The sequence below is a fragment of the Desmodus rotundus genome, chromosome 5, assembly GCF_022682495.2.
Source record: "Desmodus rotundus isolate HL8 chromosome 5, HLdesRot8A.1, whole genome shotgun sequence".
In the NCBI taxonomy this organism is placed as follows: Eukaryota; Metazoa; Chordata; class Mammalia; order Chiroptera; family Phyllostomidae; genus Desmodus; species Desmodus rotundus.
This window is the reverse complement of record NC_071391.1, coordinates 129,799,109-129,821,108: the sequence shown is the minus strand read 5'-3', so window position 1 is coordinate 129,821,108 and position 22,000 is coordinate 129,799,109. Positions and strand designations below refer to the sequence as shown.

At 37.0% G+C, this 22,000-nt stretch overlaps 1 long non-coding RNA gene across 1 annotated transcript; it reads left to right on the top strand.

The window, feature by feature from the left end:
- The first annotated feature begins 793 nt into the window (after positions 1–793).
- Positions 794–11,309, top strand: LOC123478958 (uncharacterized). Its single transcript, XR_006654398.2, has 4 exons — positions 794–908; positions 1,986–2,132; positions 5,367–5,490; positions 10,975–11,309. It is a non-coding gene; the product is annotated as an uncharacterized lncRNA (long non-coding RNA).
- The last annotated feature ends 10,691 nt before the right edge of the window (positions 11,310–22,000 follow it).

The window sequence follows — 22,000 nt, the reverse complement described above, 5'->3', positions numbered from 1 at the left end:
GGGGTAAAATAAGTGCACGAGATGGTTAATAACATAAACAATTGAACTGATCTCATGTTTTTTGAGCCTCTCAATTTTTTGCAGGACTCCTAGACATACATCAACATTAAATGGGTTCTTTTGCTGTTAGCAATCTATGTCAATTTAATTATTAGGCCAGTCAAAGAACCTGGAAGCTAAGAAGTGAAAACTTTTGCTCCCCTACATATTAATCAAAAAAGAATAAAACATAAAAATCGAAATGAAGTTTTCATAATTGGGAAAAAAAGGTAAATAACTCATCTATCCTGGATACATTGTTGGTTTGGTTACTTTCTTTATATATCAAATAGCATGGAAGTCCTAAGTCTGTAAATATCTAATGTATTTTGTATAAGTTTTGAGGTATGGCTCTTGAAAGTCAATATTGTTTACCATTTTTTATGGGGGCCATTACTGTTGCCTCTATATTGTACTTCACCACCTAATGTGGGCCAAGCATTGTGCAATATTGGAGATACTGTATTTCCATTACTCTCAGATAAACCCATGTTAGTAGGTGTAATTGCAGAAACATAACCAGGACCCAATTCACCCAAAGTCATACACACACAAATGTAAGAGTGGAACCAGATTCTGAGTAAGTCCAGTAATTTCTCTCCATGTCATTCTGGATTCCACTGCCATTCTGGGCTCCACAAAAGTATTGTGTTAGGCTGGCAAGGGAAAATGCTGATGTCATAAATAATGATGCCTTTTTTTTTCTCCTTTAAATACCAGGGATGAGATTGGGACCTCAGGATAATTATCTTTCCCTTTTTTGATGTTAAACTGAAAACATTTACCTACACATAACTTTGAGATTGGAAAGTAAAAATAGCAGTAATTCTGTGCCAGAGAAGTACCACAGAGCTACTTAATTGGATCTCGTAAGTGTTGATAATTACAGTTTATCCAATGTTAGAAAATATTGTTCTAATTGACTAAAACATGCTTACTCTAGCAAACCCAGCATAAAATTCCCTCTTGTCTTTTCTCTTGTCTCACCATAAGCAGATAGCAGTAAAACTCCTGTCTCAAAATTGTAATGCCATTTAAACCCTCCATATAACACAGCTTTCCTTCTGACCAAGCTTCCAGATTTCTGTTTATTCATACTCGCAGATCTAGCCTTCTGAGATGTTTCCTTTTCTATTCAAATTGCCTTTTACTTCAAGCTGACAGGCTTCCTTCCCCTACACTAGTAGACTCTTAGTAAGCAGCCACTGTATCCACCCCGTCCCAGTAATAACAATAAATCCTTACACGGTCAGTAACATGAACAGACACTCTTCAGCCAGTTAGAAAAATTATCTCATGTAGTCCTCAGAACCACTCAGTGAGGCAGTTACTCCTATGAGTTCCATTTTATAGGGAAGGAAATGGAAACAGAGATGGTAATCAACTTGTTTGTCATACAGTTAATGTGTCTGAACCAGGATTTGAACCAGGACATTGGGCTGTAGAGTCTATGTTCTCGACTACTGTTCCAATCTTCTTTAAATCTTAAGTGTGATCCATTGATAATGGTGGTAATATCTGTGTTTCTATCCACACATTTTCCCATAAAACATTTTAAATAGGTGCTTGCTAAATGCTGGTCTTGTGCTAAAAGGTGTTATCCAGAGCTTCTTGAATTGAACCCACACAGAACCCCAAGTTTAACATCATATTGAAAACCTCTGTGTGCACTCTTTCTGGGTGGCTCTTGAACCTCTAAATCTATTTAGAAATGTTCACTGGCCCTACTACTCAATGTAATAGAAAATTCTGACTCCAAAAATGTATAACATTTCCAGAATTCTAAAGCGGTAAGAGCTACTGCTAGACATTTCTAATTTGTTTTGTTTTGTTTTCAAGTATATATTGATATTAATTTAAAAACCTATTGTCATTCTCTTTCCTCTTCTTCTTTTTTATTTCTTTTCTTCTTTTGTTTTCCTTACTTTTCTTCCTGAACAAATCAGGCCAAAAGCTAATAAATGGGCTGAGCGAAGTTGGCATCCTTGTGGGCCTGGCAGGGGGGCCTCCACCACCTGGCACAAGGTTCAAGACTAAGCAGGATAAAGACAGCAGTGACAATGGTCCAGTTTTGGCATCGGTGCCTGAGTAAGGTAAAGAGACTACCAATTTAGGAAGACAGAACAGGGTGTGGTGGGTATCGCCAATGGGGCAGCAATGGCAAAAGCCTGGTGTAGGGTGTCTGTGTCCAAGCAGGGTGAGGAGAATGTCCATGCAAGAAGGCAGTGGCAGTGGTGGCCCAGCACTGGATGTTGGAGCCGAGGTAGTAAAAGGCAACTGGTTAAATGTAAGAGGCTGTTGATCAGATAACTAAATATGTTGAGGATAATGGACTCCCAATATTTCACTGTCAAAGAATAAAGTTACAAATATGGAAAGGAAGAACACTGGAAAGATCCTGTGGTGTTGGATTTGGATTTTTCATAGTGTAAATATAGAGTTATTAACATAGAGAGGTAGATGTAGAAGTAAATGCAGAAATGACACTGGAACTTCAAAAGTTAGTTCTTCCTGCTTTCTTTGAGTCTGAAAAGTGCAATCTATTCCGTAGGTGTGAATACAGAATGTTTAGGAATCCGTCAGAGAGAAGGAGTGTCCAGGCTCCCCCTATAGTCTCCTGCTCGGGGGTGGTGGGAGAGGGAATGGTTCCCCGAGAACAATGATTTTAATGATTATTGATTTCTCATCAGAAGCCATCAAATCTAGACAACATCTTTGAAGTGCTTTGCAGGCAGATGTTCATGATCTCTCAGTTGCAGCAGTTTCCAGAATTAACTGTGTTCCAGCCATTAATTTTACATGGCCACCTCATCTGAGGGCCAGGACCCTGCCTAGGTAATGTTCAATAACACAGGCAGGCAGAACTCAGCTGTGAGCCAAGCCCCCTTCAATTGAATGTAATGAGGAATGAATGAGATTGATTTTAGGCCACAGCACATTACTATGGCTTTTTTTTAAGCCATAGCATTTATATCCAAGGCACTGCAATAATTCAGATCATTCTAAACAGCAATTAACTTATTAATCAATTCACATACTAAGTCAGGTACATTGCTGATTGAGAATGGAGGCGAATGAAATAAGGTCTTTAACCTTAGAAATTCATCGTCTAGTTAAGGAATCTGGTAAATAAGCCAGTGATAGGATGAGACCTGCTCTCCTATGCCCACCTCCTAAGCATCAGTTAGGACCTTCCCTGTCCCCAAAACCTTATAACTCTATCTGTAGCTTCAGCAAATAAAGAAATGGCAGGGTTGCTATGGGTGTGAGGCAGTGGTCTTGATATGGCAGAAGTGCCCCTGTTGAACACAAGGTTTGAGACAAAAAATCGCTTTTTGGCACTTAATTGATTAAGTCTACATACTTTTCTGTTTGCTTAAAAGTACTGACTCTACCACTAGTTAGTACCAATTGTCTGGCCATGTTAAGAGCATCTGATTGATAGGAAGCAGGAGTTTCCTAATGTCATAATCTGTAAACAAATATGAGATGAAGTTTAACAAAATATTCTAGAATTACTGAGTGGCCATAAAGTAGGGCAAGAACATTTTATAAGGGAAATGTGTTTAAAAGTTAAACACAGTTTTAGAAGAAAGAGCATGTCATTTTAAAGTAAGGCAAATAATTTTACCAAGGGAGAAGAGATTCTAACATAGTTGATTTAACAAAGTCTTACAGTTAATATTACTTTAAGTTAGTTCTCACTTATGTACTTCTACAATGGAATTTATTGGGGGTAATATTGGTAAATAACAGTTCACAGGTTTCAGGTGTTCAATTTATCATACAGCATCTGTGTATTTCACTGTGTGCTAACAACTTAAGTTTAGTCCCCTTCCATCACTGTATATTTTACTCCCTTAACTGCTGCCATCTTTCCTTCACCCCTCCTTTCCTGCCAGGGACCACCATACTGCTGTCTGTGTCTATGAGTTTGTTTGTTTGTTTGTTCCTTTTTTTTTATATCCCACATGAGTGAAATCATATGGTTCTTGTCCTTTTCTGTCTGACTTATTTCACTTAATATGATACTCTCAATATCCAAGAAGACATGAAGAAATACAAAGATATTTTGTGTTTATGGACTGGAAAAATTCACAAATTAGCTCCAATTTAACATGATAAAGTACTTGACAGGAGAGAGAATGCCTCATATTCTTTAACAATAATTTTTGATTTAGTCACCTTCCATAACAGTGCACACTCTTTACATCACATGCATTTAATTTAATCTCATGCAAACTCCTGGAAAATGAACTTAGTTAAAGAAAATCCAAACTTCCTGGTAGGGAAATGCCTTTATAGCTTTGAAAGCCAACTCCTTTAAAATAGATTTCAGGAAAACGAGGCAATCATATATTAATTACTGTCTTCAGGGAATGAGAGGTAATTCGGCCAAGACAACAAGCTATTACAAGTCAATTTAAATTTTACTTTTCTCTTGTTGTTTTGTTTTTTTTCTTAAAACTGTTAGTTATAAGATGAAAAAATTATGAGAATCTAATATACATCATGACTGTAGTTAATAATACCATATTGTGCATATCTGTCCCATTTTCCCAATACCATTTATTGAATAGACTATCTTTACTCCATTGTACGTTCATGCTTCCTTTGTCAAATATTAATTAACCATATCTCTGGGCACTTTATTCTGTTCCATCACTCCACATGTCTGTTTTTATGCTAGTGTCATGTAGTTTTGATTACTATAGCCTTGTAGTATAGTTTGATGTCAGGTAGCATGATTCCTCCAACTTTGTTCTTCTTTCTTAAGATTGCTGTGGCTCTTTGGGGTCTTTTGTGGTTCCATTTTAATTTTTGGAATATTTGCTCTAGTTCTGTAAAATATTTCCATTGGTATTTTGATAGAAATTTTGTTGAATGTATAGCTTGCTTTGAGTAGTATGGATATTTTAATGATATTAATTCTTTCTATCTATGAACATGGTACACACTTTCACTTACTTGTATCTTCTTCAATTTTTTCTTCAGTGTCTTATAATTTTCTGAGTACAAGTTTTTCACATCATTGATTAGAGTTATTCTAAGGTATCTTTTTATTGTTAATTGGAGTATTTTCTTAGTTTCCCTCTCTGATAGCTGTTCATTATTGGTGTATAGAAATGCAACTATTTCTGTATGTTTATTCTGTATCCTGCTACTTTACTGAATTCATCTATCGGTTCTAGTAGGGTTTTTTTTGCAAAATTTTTAGTATTCTCTATATAGAGTATCATGTTATCTGCAAATAATGACCATTTTACTTCTTCCTTTCTAATTTGGATGCTTTTTATTTTTTTTTCTTGTCTGATTGCTGTGGCTAGAACTCCTAATACTGTGTTGACTTAGAGTGGTGAAAATGGACATCCCTGTGTTATATAATGGACTATTATTAAGCCACATCAAAGAAGCAAATTTGCAACAACATTGGGCATTATGATAAGTAAGGTAAGCCAGACAGAGAGATAAATACCTTATCATATCACTTATATATGATATCTAAAAAAACCAAACTCATAGAAACAAAGTTGGATGGTGGTTTTCAGGGGCTGGGAGTAGAGAAATGGAGAGATATTGATCAAACACTATTGACTTGTAGTTAAAAGTTACTTCTGGAGATTTCATGTACAGCATGGTGCTATAGTTAGCAGACTGTATTGTGTACTTCAGAGTTGCTGTGGAGTAGCTTTTAAATGTCCCCATCCTAATAGCAACAACAATCACAACAACAGCAACAAAGTGGTAATTGTGTGAGGTGAGGATGTGTTAAGTGATACATGTATACATGTATCAAATTGTCACATTGTACTCCTTAAACTTATACAATATTATTGCTGATTATATCTCAATAAAGTTGGAAAAATCATCTCACAAATAATATTATATTGTATACTTGAAATTTGCTAGGAGAGAAGATCTAAGATTTATCACACACAAAAAATAGGGTGACTATGTGAGGTCTTGGATGCATTAATTGACTTGATTGTGGTAATTATTTCACAATGTATATTAAATTATCACATTGTACTCCTGATAAATATACAGCTTTATTTGTCCACTCTACAATTACTCAATCAATCACCAGAGAATCCAGAACACAGGAGGGGAGTTAACATCACAGGAGGATCATGCTCAGCAGAAAGGGCACTTCAAGGCAGATGAGTGGTGCTAGGTAACTTCTTTCCAGGACTGCTGGGTAGTATCCAGAATTACGTTTCTAAGCTCATTCAGTGAAGCCAAGATTTAACATGAAATCTCTCAAGTGCTCTTCTGCACCCATCACTGTTTGGGGATACAGGTGACTATGAGGAGAGTCAGGCCTGTGACTGCACACAGAAGGAAGGTCTGTGCAGCTGGCACCCAGAGGGCAAGTTCTCCAGGCCTCAGCAGCCTCCTTGGGTGCAGAGATACACTGAGACTGTATCAGGCCCTAAGTAATTATCTTGGCATTCCATGGTAATCATTTGATAATATTAACTATGTAATGAAAAAGTAGTTACATGGTATTTCTGCCCATAATTTAGAAACTAGAATTAGTGTTCCATGTTATTATTTAAGGTCATTGTAGATATTTTTTCAATATATATAACTTATCTTCAACTTTCAAATGATCACTTTTCTTTATAATATCTTTGTTGACATTATACTATCATTAGAAAACCAAGAGACCTTTACCTCATTTGGTACTGATCCATTTTCCAAGTCTCCAGCCCTGCTCTCTTTTATCCTTGAAGAAATAGTGCCAGGGGATGCGTGACTTGCACAAGGTCATATGGGTGCCTAGACTTCACTTTGGAAGCAACCTTTACAATCTTCATAGTGGTGTGCATTCTCATTCAAGGGAAAACTAAGTAATCAGCAAACTAGTAAGTACTTTAACAATTCTGCAATAAATAATATTGTTCTGCCTTCTGTAGTAGGGAGTTAGTAACATGTACAATAAATATATAATATAAAAGTGGGCAACGAATAATCTGATAGATAGATATAGATCGTAATAATGTATGAGCATTTTTTTCATGCCAAATTCTTTAGAATCCAATTTCGTAGAGATGGTACACACATTTTTTCTCTTCAGACAGAAGAATATTCTTATTATGTCTTGACCAATTTAAATCACATTTTTAAACCTTAACTTTCTTACCTCCAGTGAAGATACTGAATGTGCTTCTTTTGTTTCAAAAAACCCTGTACCAGCCTTGGCTGGTGTGGCTCAGTGGACTGAGTGCCGACCTGTGAACCAAAGGGTTGGCAGTTTGATTCCCTGTCAGTGCACATGCCTGGGTTGGGGGCCAGGTCTCCAGTTGGGGGTGCGTGAGAGGCAACCACACATTGATGTGGCTCTCTTCTCTTTCTCCCTCCCTTCCCCTCTCTCTAAAAATAAATAAATAAAATCTTTTTTAAAAAAAGCCCTGCTCCAAAATATCATTTCATTTGAATAAGTGCCTTCTATCAGACCCTGGCACATTTCTAAATGAGGTGTCAAAGAAAGCATTGCTGTCTACACAAAATAAAATCATCTAAGCAAATTCATTTGCTTCTTATCCCTAAGAAAACAAAACTTACGTACAATGATCTAGCCAACTGGCTGTAGCAGGATGCAGAGCATTAGCTGACCACTCTTCCTCACAGAGACTGCCTTTACTACACAATTGGCGACCATATGAAAACACACTTAATACCATCGCACAGACAAAAACTACCAAATACCAGTGGGGAAAATAGAGATCTCTAGGATTCTTCATATCATTTTTCTTGTTAAATAATAAAAGTACCTTACTACTCTGAATGGAGTTAGCTCATATTTTTGGCTCCAATATCATTTACATTTTATTAAACCGAATGAAATAACTAGGTTAGCATAGTAACTTTGGGAGTTTCTCCATAGTTTGGTGACTATTGTCAGAGCTCAAATAAAATAAATGTGTTGGAATCTTGCTATACAAAGTATGGCCTAAGGACCAAAAGTATGGACATCACCTGGGAGCCTGTTAGAAGTTAAAATATGCATTTTAACAAGATCCCCAGATGATTTGTATGTGCTTCAAAGTTTGAGAATCAAAATCTTAGAAGACGTGGATAAATACATAGTCTGCTCCTTTTGTCAATTTTCTCTACTGCAAATCTCTTCTAGGTCTCCATTTCCACTCCTGCAGTTGTAGCTTATTACATCAATCTCTTGTTTACAAAAACTGCTTGAGTCCATCTGTTGTTGGTGTAAGTCAGCCTCTTTCACAGGGGAAAGACAGCATTCCAGGGACCCAGGCACAGGAGATTGGGATGTGGCAGGGTTTATTCAGGTAGAAATCTTCTCTGGGTTTCCAATGTTCCACTGTTATCTGTCCCACTAAGGAAAAAGTCCAACCATGTCTTCAAAAGGGCCAGAAAAAAAAAAGTGCCCGTGTCCAGATTTCTTGCTTTATGTTAGAGTTTAGTCACTTGGAGCCTACACAGTCTGCTGCAGGCCCACAAGGCTGCTAGGCTACCTGGTAGCATGTGCTTGGGCAAGAGAGCTTGAGAATAAATGAGGCAAGTGTGGCTTACCAAGCAAGAGAAAAAGTTTCTTTGTTTCCCTGAAATTATATTAGCTTGGGTTTAGGACAGACCAGGTATTTTTTCAAAGTAACCAATTAACTTCCCAAGCTTTTGTGGGTTTCTGACAGGTCCATCCTCAAGTTAGATGTACAGGCCTCTATGGTCCAGCACCTCCCCATGAGCCCCCTAACAATTCAGTACTGGAGGGTGGGCAGTATTCCTAGGGAGATGTCCTGTGCCCCTAGGATTAAGTCTCCTTGGCAGCAGTCTCCTGGAGTGTATGAATGACTATAAATGCTACAGCTTTCTGACTAAGCAAGCAGGCTTACGCTACCCAGTTTATTAAGCTCAATGTCTATTTCCCTTTGCTCTCTTTCTTATTAATAACTAGTTAACTACCTACAGTAATACATTTACTTGTTATAATTCTCCTCTCTATCAGTTGACTGTCTGGGTCCACTGACCGATTATCTTACCCATATTCTGAGTTCATGACCGTTCTCTACTGCCTCATGCCTTGCTGTTTTCCTTTGGCTTGCCTGTCTTATCCTCTGCTTCGCCATGGTTTCCCACTCCTAGCACACACATGCATATTTAATCTGATTGTCCTTTTAGGCCTACATAAGGTAATCTTTTTTATTATCTTCAAATACATTAATGTATTCACTTCACAATTAAAAAAAGATAAAAGCATGTGAGAGATAAAAAGGCACCTTTTGGTTTCATGTGCACCTAACAATGTGAAAAATGACTGAGGATTCTATGCCATACCTAAGCCTTTAAAATGCCAATTTATAAGTGCAACTACAAATATAATCTTTTTAAAGAGTAGATGCCAAAAAATGTTTAAAACAAAAAAGAATTTAATTTGATGTTGTTACACTTCAGTTCTGAAAGTCAGTATTGATTGTTCAGGCACGATTTGGGCCTGTCTCCGGCATTTTGAAAACTTGACAGACCAGTAGTCTCTGAAGTGAAGCCAAAGCACATATTGATTTAAAGCCATTTATCAATAGCTACTGATAATCTACCAATCAAACCATAACTCATTCCATGAATAAAAATTCAACTTCAATGGGGACAAAAGAGGTTTTGCTGATTTGTGAATAGTTTTTATTTCAATATCTACATTTTCTTTCTTAAAAATGAACCAATGGAGACACATATTTATATAAAATTTACCAAATGTTTTTATTTTAGATATGACAAAATACGATGAAAAAATGATGTGTCTATATATCAGTAGATTACTGTACCCTATTTGTCACTCTTATGAATCTATGCTAGTTACAAATACTGATGCCTTATTTTTTTCTGGTGTATTTTCTTTGCCTAAATCTGGCTAATGAATTGTATTTAAGACTCATCTAAGGAGAATATAAAAATATTGGTAAAGGTCTTGTCTATGTAGCTAAAACCATAAACTGGCCGTCAGGAGACTTGAGTTCTAGTGCCAATCTTGAGCACTGGCAATATGATATAATTTTTGATCAATAATGTCCTAATTGCTAACTTCAAGTGTTCATATAGACATTCTATAAGGCCTTTTTCTGCAGAACATTCTTACTTTCCTACCATAGCTATGATGTTCAATCCTATTTTAATTTGGGCAAAAAATTATTTTCAAAGCACTTTTTATAAGTGTCTAAAACTCTTCCTTTTTGGCAATATTTTTCTGCTGTACTTAGTTTATTGCTCTGGATTTCTGGGCATAGAGCCTGCTTTAGTTTTATTTGTGTTTATGTTCATCATCTTTATTTCTATTTTTGAAGCTGAAGCTTTATAAATGTATTATTACACACTGTAAAATTATATAATAATATTATTGAATTGATTTTCTATATTTTCACATTCCTTAAGAACCTCAAGTGTTTACTGCAATTAGTCTAATTCTTCAAATCATAGCTGTCACCTCTTCTCTTGCCTGAAGTAAAACAGCAGAAAGTGCAGATCACACTCAACAGCTTGACACCAGGAGGAGGAACTAATACCTCTGCAGAGAATTTATGCATCTGATGGTTTCTCACCCATACTGAAGTGGAAAAAGACAGCTTTTATTTTAAAGAATCCTGACACTCTTTCTAGTAATTAGGACAGCCGAAATATCAGTATCTACTTCACCAGTGGATAGGAATTTCAGAGAGATACTCTGACTGGCTCCTCTTTAAGGCCATTGCTCTCAGTACAGTGCCTGGAGAGATTAGGGGCTCAATAATCGTTTGCTGAGCAAATGAATCAATGTTGTTTTGAGAAAATGTATATTGTTAAAAATCAATAACAACTCCATGTAAAGAGTTTGGAAGTCATCACATCCATCCTTACAACAACAAAAAGCTGAGCAAACTAAAAATCAATGCTTTCTTTCTTTCTTTCTTTTTTTTTTTTTGCATTCTTCAGAGGATTGAGATTACAGGACAATTAGCCATCTTGACATCTATTGAGACAGAAGAAATCAGAGTCACAGCTGAGATCTGCTCACCAAGAGTAGAAACGTCTGGACCATAAAATGGGAGGAATACATAAGTGGTAATTTTGACCATTGCTGAAGGGTGGTTGTGGGGTAGTGTGAAAGTGAGAAACTCGTGGGACTGCAGTCTCAGAGGAACTTCCCCACTTTTCTGAGGAACTCCACCAGGGTCCCACTGTGTGAACAGTTGAGAAAGATCCCCTCATGGCTTTGGCAAAGGAGTGGAGAATAGTTTTTCTGAAATATAATCAGAGCTTTCTCTGTAGCAAAGGGCTACTCTCCAGGGGCAAGATCTTTGCAGAGTCTTGTTCCAGAGCCATGGGGGGAGAACATTATTCTCAGAAAGGTTTCCTATGACCTTCTTGCTTTATCTAATAAGCTAGATGCTGAGAAGTTATACAGGAACAAACACTTAGGGAGGTCACAGGTCAGTTACAGACCAGAAGCACAGGCCCACTAAAAGATAAAGATCAAATTGAGAGATTATAGAATAGTCCCTCTTTCTTAGACCTTGCCAACACATTATTAGGGCTCCAGTGTAATAGTAATGGTAACTACTGAGACAGTTGCACGATACACATTATCTGTGAGGAGGAGTGAAAAGAGAAGTCCAAAGTCAGGAGGAGAGACAAAGGTAAGAGCACTAGAAAAATCTGAACTCTCTGACACCAACAGCTACAGCAAACATTAAACAAAGTCCAACTCCTAGCCAGATTAACAGACATAACTTGCAATTAGAGACCTATTCAACTCATTTCCTATTACCTGATAAGATATGCCTGGCTTTCAACAAAAAATTATTAGATACACCACAAGATAAGAAAAAAAATTTGGAAGAGTCAGCAAATATCATAACTAGACTCAGATATGACATAGGTGTAGAACTCTCAGATGGCAAACTTAAAAGACTCTGAATAATATAAGCATTCTAATGAAAAAGTAGATAAATTTTAAGAAAGTTGACTAATATAACCGGAGAGATGGAAACTTCAAGAAAAAATTTTTTAAAAAGCTAAAAATAAACTGTAACAGAATACTTTCCTTTCATGGTCTCATCAGTAGACTGGACACAGCTGAGAAACCAGTGAGCATAAAAATAGGTTAATAGAGATTTCCTAAAGTATAAAATTGAATGGAAAAAAAGGGCAAAAACAGAGAAAGAGATCCAAGAATTGTGGAACAATTTTAAAAGATGTAACATATGCATGTCTGAAATGCCAAGGCTATTTTGTCAGATATAAGTATTGCTACCCCAGCTTTTTCCCCTTTCTATTTACAGGAAATATATTTTTCCATTCCTTTACTTTTAGTTTGTGTGTATCTGTCATTCTGAGGTGGGTGTCTTGTAGACAGCATATGTATGGGTCTTGTTTTCTTATCAGTTCGACTACCCTATGTCTTTTAATTGGAGCTTATACACCATTTAATTTTAAAGTCATTGTTCAGTTCTGGACAAGATGGAGGCATAAGTAGAAACCCTTCACTTCCTCAAACAACCAAAAGGAGGATAACAACCAATCTAAAATCAATAAACAACCAGAAGCGCCAGAAATTCAAACTGCATGGAATTCTGACAACCAAGGAGTTAAAGAAAATATCAACCAGAACAACTAGACTGGTAAGAACCCATGGCGAGGTGGCAGACCAGGCTGGCTGAGAAAAGCTGCAGTGAGGTGGTGGACCGTTCAGGAGGGGCTGGCTGAAGGTGAAACAGACTCAGAGGTGACTGTGGACTCCTGCCATTCTCATGGTGGGAGAAACTCCCAGTTTCACACGAGAGTTCATTGGAAAGTGCACTAGAGCTGAGCAGGTGAGCCCCACTGTTCCCTCTCTGGTCCCTCCCACAGGCAGTGTTGCAGTGCAGCAGAGAGGTTGCCCTGCCCCGGTGAATACCTAAGGCCCCACCCCCTTACAACTTAGCAGGTGTGCCAAGACAAAGAAATATGGCCCAAATGAAAGAACAGAGCAAAACTTCAGAAAGAGACTTAAGCAATGAGGAGATAGCCAACCTATCTGATGGAGAATTTAAAGCCCTGGTAATCAAAATGCTCACAGATCTGCTTGAGCTTGGTCAAAAAAGTGAAAAAAACAAATGAAAGATACCCAAAATGAAATAAAGCAAAATATTCAGGGAACCAACAGTGACAGGAAGGAAACAATTTGGAACAAAAGGGGGAAAAAAATTCAACCAAAACAGAATGAAGAAACAAGAATTCAAAAAAGTGAAGAGAGACTTACAAACCTCTGGGACAACTTAAAACATTACAATATCCGAATTATAGGTGTGCCATAAGGAGATGAGCAACAGCAAGAAATTGAAAACTTATTTGAACAAATAATGAAGGAAAACTTCCCCAATCTGGCAAAGGAAATAGACTTCTAGGAAGTCCAGGAAGCTTAGAGTGTCCCAAAGAAGTTGGACCCAAAGAGGAACACACCAAGGCACATCATCATTAAGCTACCCAAGATTAGATAATGAGATAATCTTAAAAGCAGCATGAGAAAAGGAGAGAGTTACCTACAAAGGAGTGCCCATAAGACTCTCAGCTAATTTCTCAAAAGAAACCTTGCAGGCAAGAAGGGGCTGGAAAGAAGTATTCCCAGTCATGAAAGGCAAGGACCTACATCCAAGAACACTCTATCCAGCAAAGCTTTCATTTAGAATGGAAGGGCAGATAAAGTTCTTTCCAGATAAGGTCAAGTTAAAGGAGTTCATCATCACCAAGACTTTATTACATGACATGTTAAAGGGACTTATCTAAGAAAAAGAAGATCAAAAATATGAACAATAAAATGAAAATAAACTCACAACTATCAACAAATGAACCTAAAAGAAAAGACAAACAATGAAAACAAAACCTAAGCAAACAACTAGAACAGGAACAGAGAAATGGACATCACATGGAGTGATTTCAGTGGCTCAGGAGGGGGAGGGGGGGGAGTAGGGGGAAAAAGATATAGGGAAGAAGCAGCATAATTAGTAGGCATAAAAAGAAGGGGGAAGATAAAAAATGGTAAAGGAAACACAGGACTCAAAGAACTCACATGTACAACCCATGGACATGAACTAAGGTGGGGGGAATGCTGGAGGGTTGGGGGGGCAGGGCAGTGGGGGGGATTAAGGGAGAAAAGTTGGTAAAACTGTAATAGCATAATCAATAAAAAATACTTTAAAAAACAAAGTAATTGTTGATAGGTACATTTTTATTGCCACTTATTTTTTTTTAACTATCTTCCTCTGTTTTTGTTTTTGTTTTCTTTTTCTTCTTCAAGCAAGCCCTTTAACATTTGTTGTAATACTGGTTTGGTGGTAACAAACTCATTTCATCTTTTCTTGTCTGGCAAGTTCTTTATTTCTCCTTCAATTTTAAATTTTAGCTTTGTTGGGTAAAGTAGCCTTGGTTGTAGGTCCTTGCTTTTCATCACTTTGAATATTCCATGCCAATTCCTTCTGGCCTGAAATGTTTCTGTTGAGAAATCAAATGACACTCTTATCAGAACAGGCTTGTAGATAACTACCTGCTTTTGTATTGCAGCTTTTAACATTCTCTCCTTTTCTTTAAGATTTGCCATTTTACTTATGATATGTTATAGTGTGGGCCTCTTTGGGTCTATCTTGTTTGGGACTCTCTACTTCCTGAACTTGTATGTCTTTTTCCTTCACCAGGTTAGGGAAGTTTTGGGTCATTATTTTCTCAAAAAAAGTGCTCCATCCACTCCTCTCTCTTCTCTTTCTGGTATCCCTGTGATGTGGATGTTGTTATACTTCATGTTGTCCCAAAGGTCTCTTAAACCACCCTCATTTTTTAAAATTCTTTTTCCTTTTTGCTGCTTTGATTGGGTGTTTTTTTTTTCCTACCTTGTCTTCCAAATCACTCATTTGATCCTCTGCTTCATCTAACCTACTCTTTGTATTTCTTCCAGTATATTATTTATTTTAGATACTGCATTCTTTATTTCTAACTGGTACTTTTTATAGTTTTTTTTTTTTAATGCTGTGGATCATCCTTATAATCATTGCTTTTAACTCTATATTAGATAAATTGCTTACCTCCATTTCATTTAACTTACTTTCTGGAGAATTCTCTTGCTCTTTCATTTGGAGTCTGTTTCTTTGTCTTCCCATTTTTGACTGCCTTTTTGTGTTTGTTTCTATGCATTAGGTAGATCTGAAAAGACTCTGGTAAGGATGCTGCCTGCCACTGGCCCTGGACAACCTGTTTGGAGCAATCAATGATCCATGGCTTGTGGATCCCTCTGCTGGGCCTGGGTGTGTGCTGAAAGGAGAAACTTTGCACCAAGGCCAACTTTCACCAGCCCTGGTTCTGTAGGCAAGTCAGTAAAGTCTCAAAGCACCCACAGATCCATTTCTGCCTGCAGGCTGCCTATTAGGCTTAGTCAAGAAAAGAGCCTCTGGCTGTACTCCTCTGCAGGGCTTAAGCTCTATAGGGTGGGGTGAAAGGGATTCCTGGGGGTAGGGCTATTGCTTCCCTCCAGTTTGATGTTCCTTGGAGGAGGGCACTCTGCATGACAAAGATGGCTTTTGAGTATGGGGTATGACTGAGCACAGAGATCCTTGCAGCTGACCTGTCAGCTCTTCCCCGGAACCACCAATCCCAGACTTTAGTCTGTTCTGCCTTCCTTCTGCTGGAGCCCTGGATAAGGGGCTGCAAATAGAATTTGTTTGTTGGCCTTTTAAGAAAGTGGTTGCATCTCTAGCCATCTCTCCCTGGTGGACAGAAACCGTGGTGGATGTTATGTGGGTGCCTTTCCTGGTTTTGGTGCTCTAGGCTGGGGAGCTCAGCTTCAGGTTTAGACCCCACACTTTTCAGGGTGGACTCCCCAGACTGCTGAAATATCTCTCCAGAACTTCAGCTGCTGTGCATGGGAACCCAGCCAGCCCTCTCTCACCTCCACACTTCCTACCAATCTTGATGTGGTGATGTGGTTTCTTCTGTAGGTCCTTGGTAATAAGGCTTCTCTCCAGCTGGTGTTCAGTTGGTTATTCAGGATGATTATTCTATAATTTAGTTGTAATTCCGTGGTCCTAGGAGGAGTTAGCTTCCACCTACTCTGGCACCATTAATTACCAAAAGACAAAAAAGAAAGGAACAGAAGAAATATTGGAAGTAATAATACAATTATTAATGAAGTATAATAAGGAATAGAAGAAATAATGGTGAAGGACTTTCTAAATTAATGACATAACAAGCCATAAATCCAGGAAGCAGAATAAATAGCAAAAATCTACAATAAAACATATTATAGTCAAATGGCAGGAAACCAAAAGCAAAGAAAAAATGTTGAAAGAAGTCAAAGGAAGAAATCTTGTTACCTATCAAAGAACAAGAATAAGAATTAAAGTGGACTTATCATCAGAAACCATGTGAGCAAGAATAGAATAAGCTGAAATATTTAAAGAGTTCAAAGAAAAATCTTACCAACTGAGAATTCAATATCCAGTGTAATTATCCTTTAAAAGTGAGGAAGAAAGAATTTCTTAGGCAAACAAAAGTTAAGGGAATTCATTGCCAGCTGATCTGCTCTGTAAGAAATGTTAAAAGATTTTCTTTAGGCAGTAGGAAAATGGTATTGGTCATAAAATGGATCTATAATTTTTTTAAACATGAAAAAGTATTGAAGGAAGGACTAAATAAAGCCAAATTATAGCTGCTGTGTGAAAATAACTTATCTGATTAAATGCTACAAATTTCGTCAATACAGTATTCAAAAAATCCATTAGAGATTTTGTGATCAGAACTATATTTGTTAGGACTGTGTGATCAGCATATATGAAGAGCTTAATATAATGTTTGTACTTGATTATATATGCAATAGAATTTTTTTTTCAATTTATCGTTATGTAAGCAGGCCTTCCTGATAGTCACACATCACCTAGGTAAAACAAAGAAGATATATACAACTGTGCTAGATTTTTGAAAAGTAATAAGTTGAAATAAGACTCAGTAATAAAGCTATTGTCTTCAAATACAAACTGAAACAATTTTTAAAAGGTATCTTCCTCACTTTTAATAAGTTAGATAACATAATATAAATGGAGAAATGAAGGGAAAAAGAAGAAAAAGCAAGATAATGAAAGAGGCAAAGAGCCTTGAGTTACTTAAAGTAAACTAAAAAGCAGGTGGCCTTAATTCATAAGATTTAATGGGTAATATAAAAAGCTTATTTCATACCTCCAATAGGCAATTTAAAATTTTTGGCTACAGAGAGAAAGAGAACTACTGATGAATTGCATGAATAGTCTAAACTAAAGGATCTGAATAAAAATACTTTCTCTTTCTTTTCTTCACCACATTAATCCTTTAAATGAAACTAATATATTTAAGTCAGCAGATAAGAATGTAGAGATATGATTTAAGGTTCACCTAATCACCCTTTCCTTATCCTTCTCCTCCAAAACTGTCATTTAGGAGTAATAAATAAAATTTAAAAATATTTTTGCACAATATTCACAGATACTTTCCAACAGTAATAGCTCACTTTTACTTATACTTTAATTATATTTTATAGTTTATGCTATTACAGTTGTCCCAAATTTCTCTCCTTTGCCCCCCTGCCCCTATCCCTCCAACCACTCCCTCAGGCAATCCCCACACCACTGTCCGGGTCCTTGGGTCCTAAATGTACGTTCTGTGTCTACTCTATTCCCTCCGCTGTGCTTTACATTCCCATCACTATTCTTTGACTACCTTTTGTACTTCCTAATCCCTTTACCTTTTTCACCCATCCCCCTGACCCCTTTCCCATAAAAATGTGAAAAAGTCTGAATAATAAAATGACAATAAATAAATATCTGTCAGCAACTGAATCTGAAAAACAAGCAAGCAGAACAGAAACAGGATCATAGATACAGAGAACATTCTGACAGTGGCCAGATAGCTCACGTTTAGACCAACAGAAACATAATCCCGTCAGTAGTCCTAATGGAACACCTAATGTGTATACAATGCTTCGTCCAAGCTGAAAAGTAATTGAGAGAGAGGGAGAGAGAGACAGAGATCTGGTCTTCATGATCCAGGAAGGGAGAATTCTCTGAGGACTTGTAAACATGACACCAGTTATGAAAGATTGCCAAAGCAATTAATAAGGAAAAGCCTGATACAGTGGGAGTAAAAGGTAAAATAAAAAACCCAATGATCTGTAATCATAGATTTATTTGAGAAAGTTTCCTGCAAGAGGTAAGTAATGAGCCAGATTTTTAAAATCATCATAACTTCTTCCAAACAGATTTAAAGAATCATTTTATTTTAGGGAAAAAAGGATACTTCAGCCATTAATTTCAGGCATCTTCCAAGGCTAGCAAATACGATGATGGAACTGTTCGCGTGGGTGTACTGTCTGAACACGCCCACGCTGCTAACGAGGGGACTGCCCTGCAGACCCACCTTTAACATGCAAGGCCAGATTTTAAAATCTTGCCCATTAATTCAACTAAATGTAAATTTGAGTGCTTTTTTTGAGTGAAATTGTTGTTTATATAACCAGCTTTGAATACCTTGGCAGCTTGTGTGAAATAAGAGAAAGAAAGCTATGTAATTTTTATGAGATTGTAGTAGGCCTTAATGCAACTCTATTTGGTTGCATTATTTGGTTGTTCTATTGGGTTGTTGTTAAAACAGCAGCACTACTGAAGTTAGTCAATACATGTTACCACATTACCCCGAGGGAGTCTTAGTTATGTAGTAAAATTGAAATAAACTGACCTGAAATATGGAAATTTATAAATTACATAGTCTAAGAGAAAAAAATCCAAAAGCAATTAGTGTTTTGTGGTCTTTCAATAGGGAGATAATACAAATTAAAAATAAATTTCTTATATGAAAAATACATTTATAAAATATAAAAACAAGTAATTGCTTTGTAAAGTAGAAGGGATAGTGAAGTAGAAGGGATAGTAGAAGGGTTGGCTCTCAAATATAGTGCATGTTGTTTCAAAATCAAAGATCTAAGGGGTTTATCCAGAGAACCAATAGAATCCTGGACTTAGGACTTTGGAAATAGGGGTAAAGGCTGCAGAGGTAGGAACTAGAGCCGAGTGGTGTAAGTAGGATGGTGTCTATAGGGAGGTAAAGTTATAAACAGCTAATTCATGTGAAGATCCAAAGACAAGAAAACAGCTCTTAGAAGTGGGTTGGGGATCATGATTAAGAGATCATGGATAAAAGTTCTAGTGATGGAGGATCACCTTTATGTACTTTGGTCATGTGGGAAAGGAGGGAGCAACACAGGTCTAATAATCTAAATGTTGGAGGTGTCACTGAGATTGGCTGGTCATGGGCCACGCACAGTGAGATGAGAGTGGACTTCATCAGTCCTCAGCAGAAAGTCTGGGAATTCTGATGGTCCAGATCCACGGCACTTTCCCAGATTGAGAACATGTTAAAAACTCTGTCCTCTTTTTTTAGAAAGCAACCTTAAAATGAGACACTGGGGGAAGGGTATTCAGGCAAATGAGGTACGGTTCTTGAAAACCTGTAAAACCCTCTTCCAGCCCTTCTTTCTTTTTTTGGTTCTTCCCTTACCTTTCATTTTTTTTTTTTTTTAATCTTTGCAATCACCTCAGGAGTGCAAATGTAGATACATTGTGATACTGAAGTCATTCAGCTTTCTAGGGTTTGGACTTGTTGACATAAAAACAGTAACATGCCTTGTTTTTATTGTACCAGAGTTAATGCTAACACTCCATTCATTGACAGAGGAATGTATTTTTATCTGTAATGGAACAGTAAAAATGTTAGTATTAATTTATGTACGCAGATTTACTTTGAAAAAATGGTAGTACAATATGGTGTCAGTGTGCATAAAATGTACAGATAATTGGTAAGACACTGTTTTTCTACTCTATTATGGGCTGATTATACCATGCTAAAATATAAAACAGTGGGGCAAGAAGCAGGAGGAAGGTTCTAATATATGGCCTGTATACATTGTAGTTCTCCAAAGTAATAATCTTGCATGAGAAGAGTAAAATGAAATGCAGGTCAACTGCACAGATTGTAGTTCCCTCCCTCACCCCCACCTCAAATGCTAAGATCCCATCCCTCAGTTTTCACTGTGTTTCCTGAGGTTTTGAACCTGAGTGATCCCAATTTCTACTCTGGACTTTGGCTTCATAAGTTAGTAGAAAGACAACCCCTCCAGCAATGCTTTCCAAAGGATATAATTACAAATAGAGCATAAGACTCTGCTTTCAAGACTTTTACCATTGTTGTTTTTAGAAAGTAATTGGTTTTTCTTTTGCTTTTTTTCCCTCCTCCCAATGCTCAATGCAATCTATACTGCCTGCAAGCCAGACTTTAAATGAAGCAGATGCTCCACGTTTAAACTCTGTACTGGTAAAGTTGTTTCCTAGCAACACAAAGTTATGAAAACTTCAAGGGCACCGCTTTGCTCAATACGATTTCTCCCATTTAGTTTCATGTACTCAGTGGGTTATTGTAAAACACTGAATATCAAGTCAAAAGCAAGTTGATCCTACATTAATAAGAATAAAGGAACCATTCCATTAATTTTGAACTAGGGACATTTTCCAACCTTGGGCAGACAAACGTGAGGCTTCGTATACATAGTACTTTAAAAAAAAGATTTTTCAGAATGAAGTCTGGGAAGGCCTTTACAGAAAGGTAATATACTTAGGCCATAAAATGCACACAAGCAAATACACTGTTTTTAAGCATTTTAGACTTCTGAAGAACTAGGTAAGTCAACAAAGGCAAATAAGATGATGTTTAATTGAAATGCTTCATAGTAGTGTTTCTCACAGTTTCATCTGGAAGTCCTTCACATTCTTAAATGACTGGGCTTTCCAAAGCATTGCTTATGTGGGTCATATCTGTTAACATTTCCTGCATTAGAAGTTAAAATGCAGAGATTTTATATCTTTATTTATTCATTCAAAAATAAACATGTATGTTAAAGTAAGTAGCATATACTACGAATGTTTTCACAGAGAGTTTGGTAAGGTGAGTTGGCATAGGTTACTACTTTTATGGGTCTCCTTGATGTCTGGCTTCGTAGAAGACAGCTGGGTCTTATGCCTTCTTTGGCATTTCCCCTGTGGTGGTGTCGCACATCGTGGAGTCCCTAGAAAGCTCTCCTGTGCACTCAAACTCTTGAGGGAATGAAAATAGAAAGGCAAATGACCTCCTCCTCGTCCCGACCCCACTTACTCCACCTTCTCCTCCTTCTTAATGTCAGTATCAGTATCAGTATTAGTGTTAGTGTCAGTATTAGTGTTAGTTCTTAGTGTCAGTGTCAGTATTAGTATCAGTATTAGTGTTAGTATTAGTGTTAGTTCTTAGTGTCAGTTTTAGTATTAGTATCAATACCAGTAATAGTATTAGTATTAGTTCTTAGTGTCAGTATCAGTATCAGTGTTAGTATTAGTATCAGTGTCAGTATTAGTATCAGTATTAGTGTTAGTATTACATTAGTGTTAGTTCTTAGTGTCAGTTTTAGTATTAGTATCAATATCAGTAATAGTATTAGTACTAGTTCTTAGTGTCAGTATCAGTATCAGTACTGCTTCAGAGCACACTTTGAGAACTGTTACCAACAAGTATGTTTCTCTAGTGTGTACAAAGGTTTAGATGATTTCCTTTCACTTAGCCATCGACATTAGGCACTAGCATAAAGTGATCATATTTTGGATGTGTACAGTCAGCTTGCCTGAGCTGAGTTTGCTCTCTTGCTCTATAACCCTGCCTAAGTCACTCACTGTGCCACTTGCATCCTTTATAAGGTGGGTCTAATGGTAATCTTAAACCCACAGTACTATACAGAGACTTAAGTAAGAAGTAAATGGAAAACTCTTGGCAAATTTCTGGCCCATAAAAGTAACCACCCAATAAACATTGCTTATTATTATCTCTGATTTTGAGATGATAAATTAGAAGAGGAAAGCAAATTTATTAATAAAACAAAATATTCAAACAA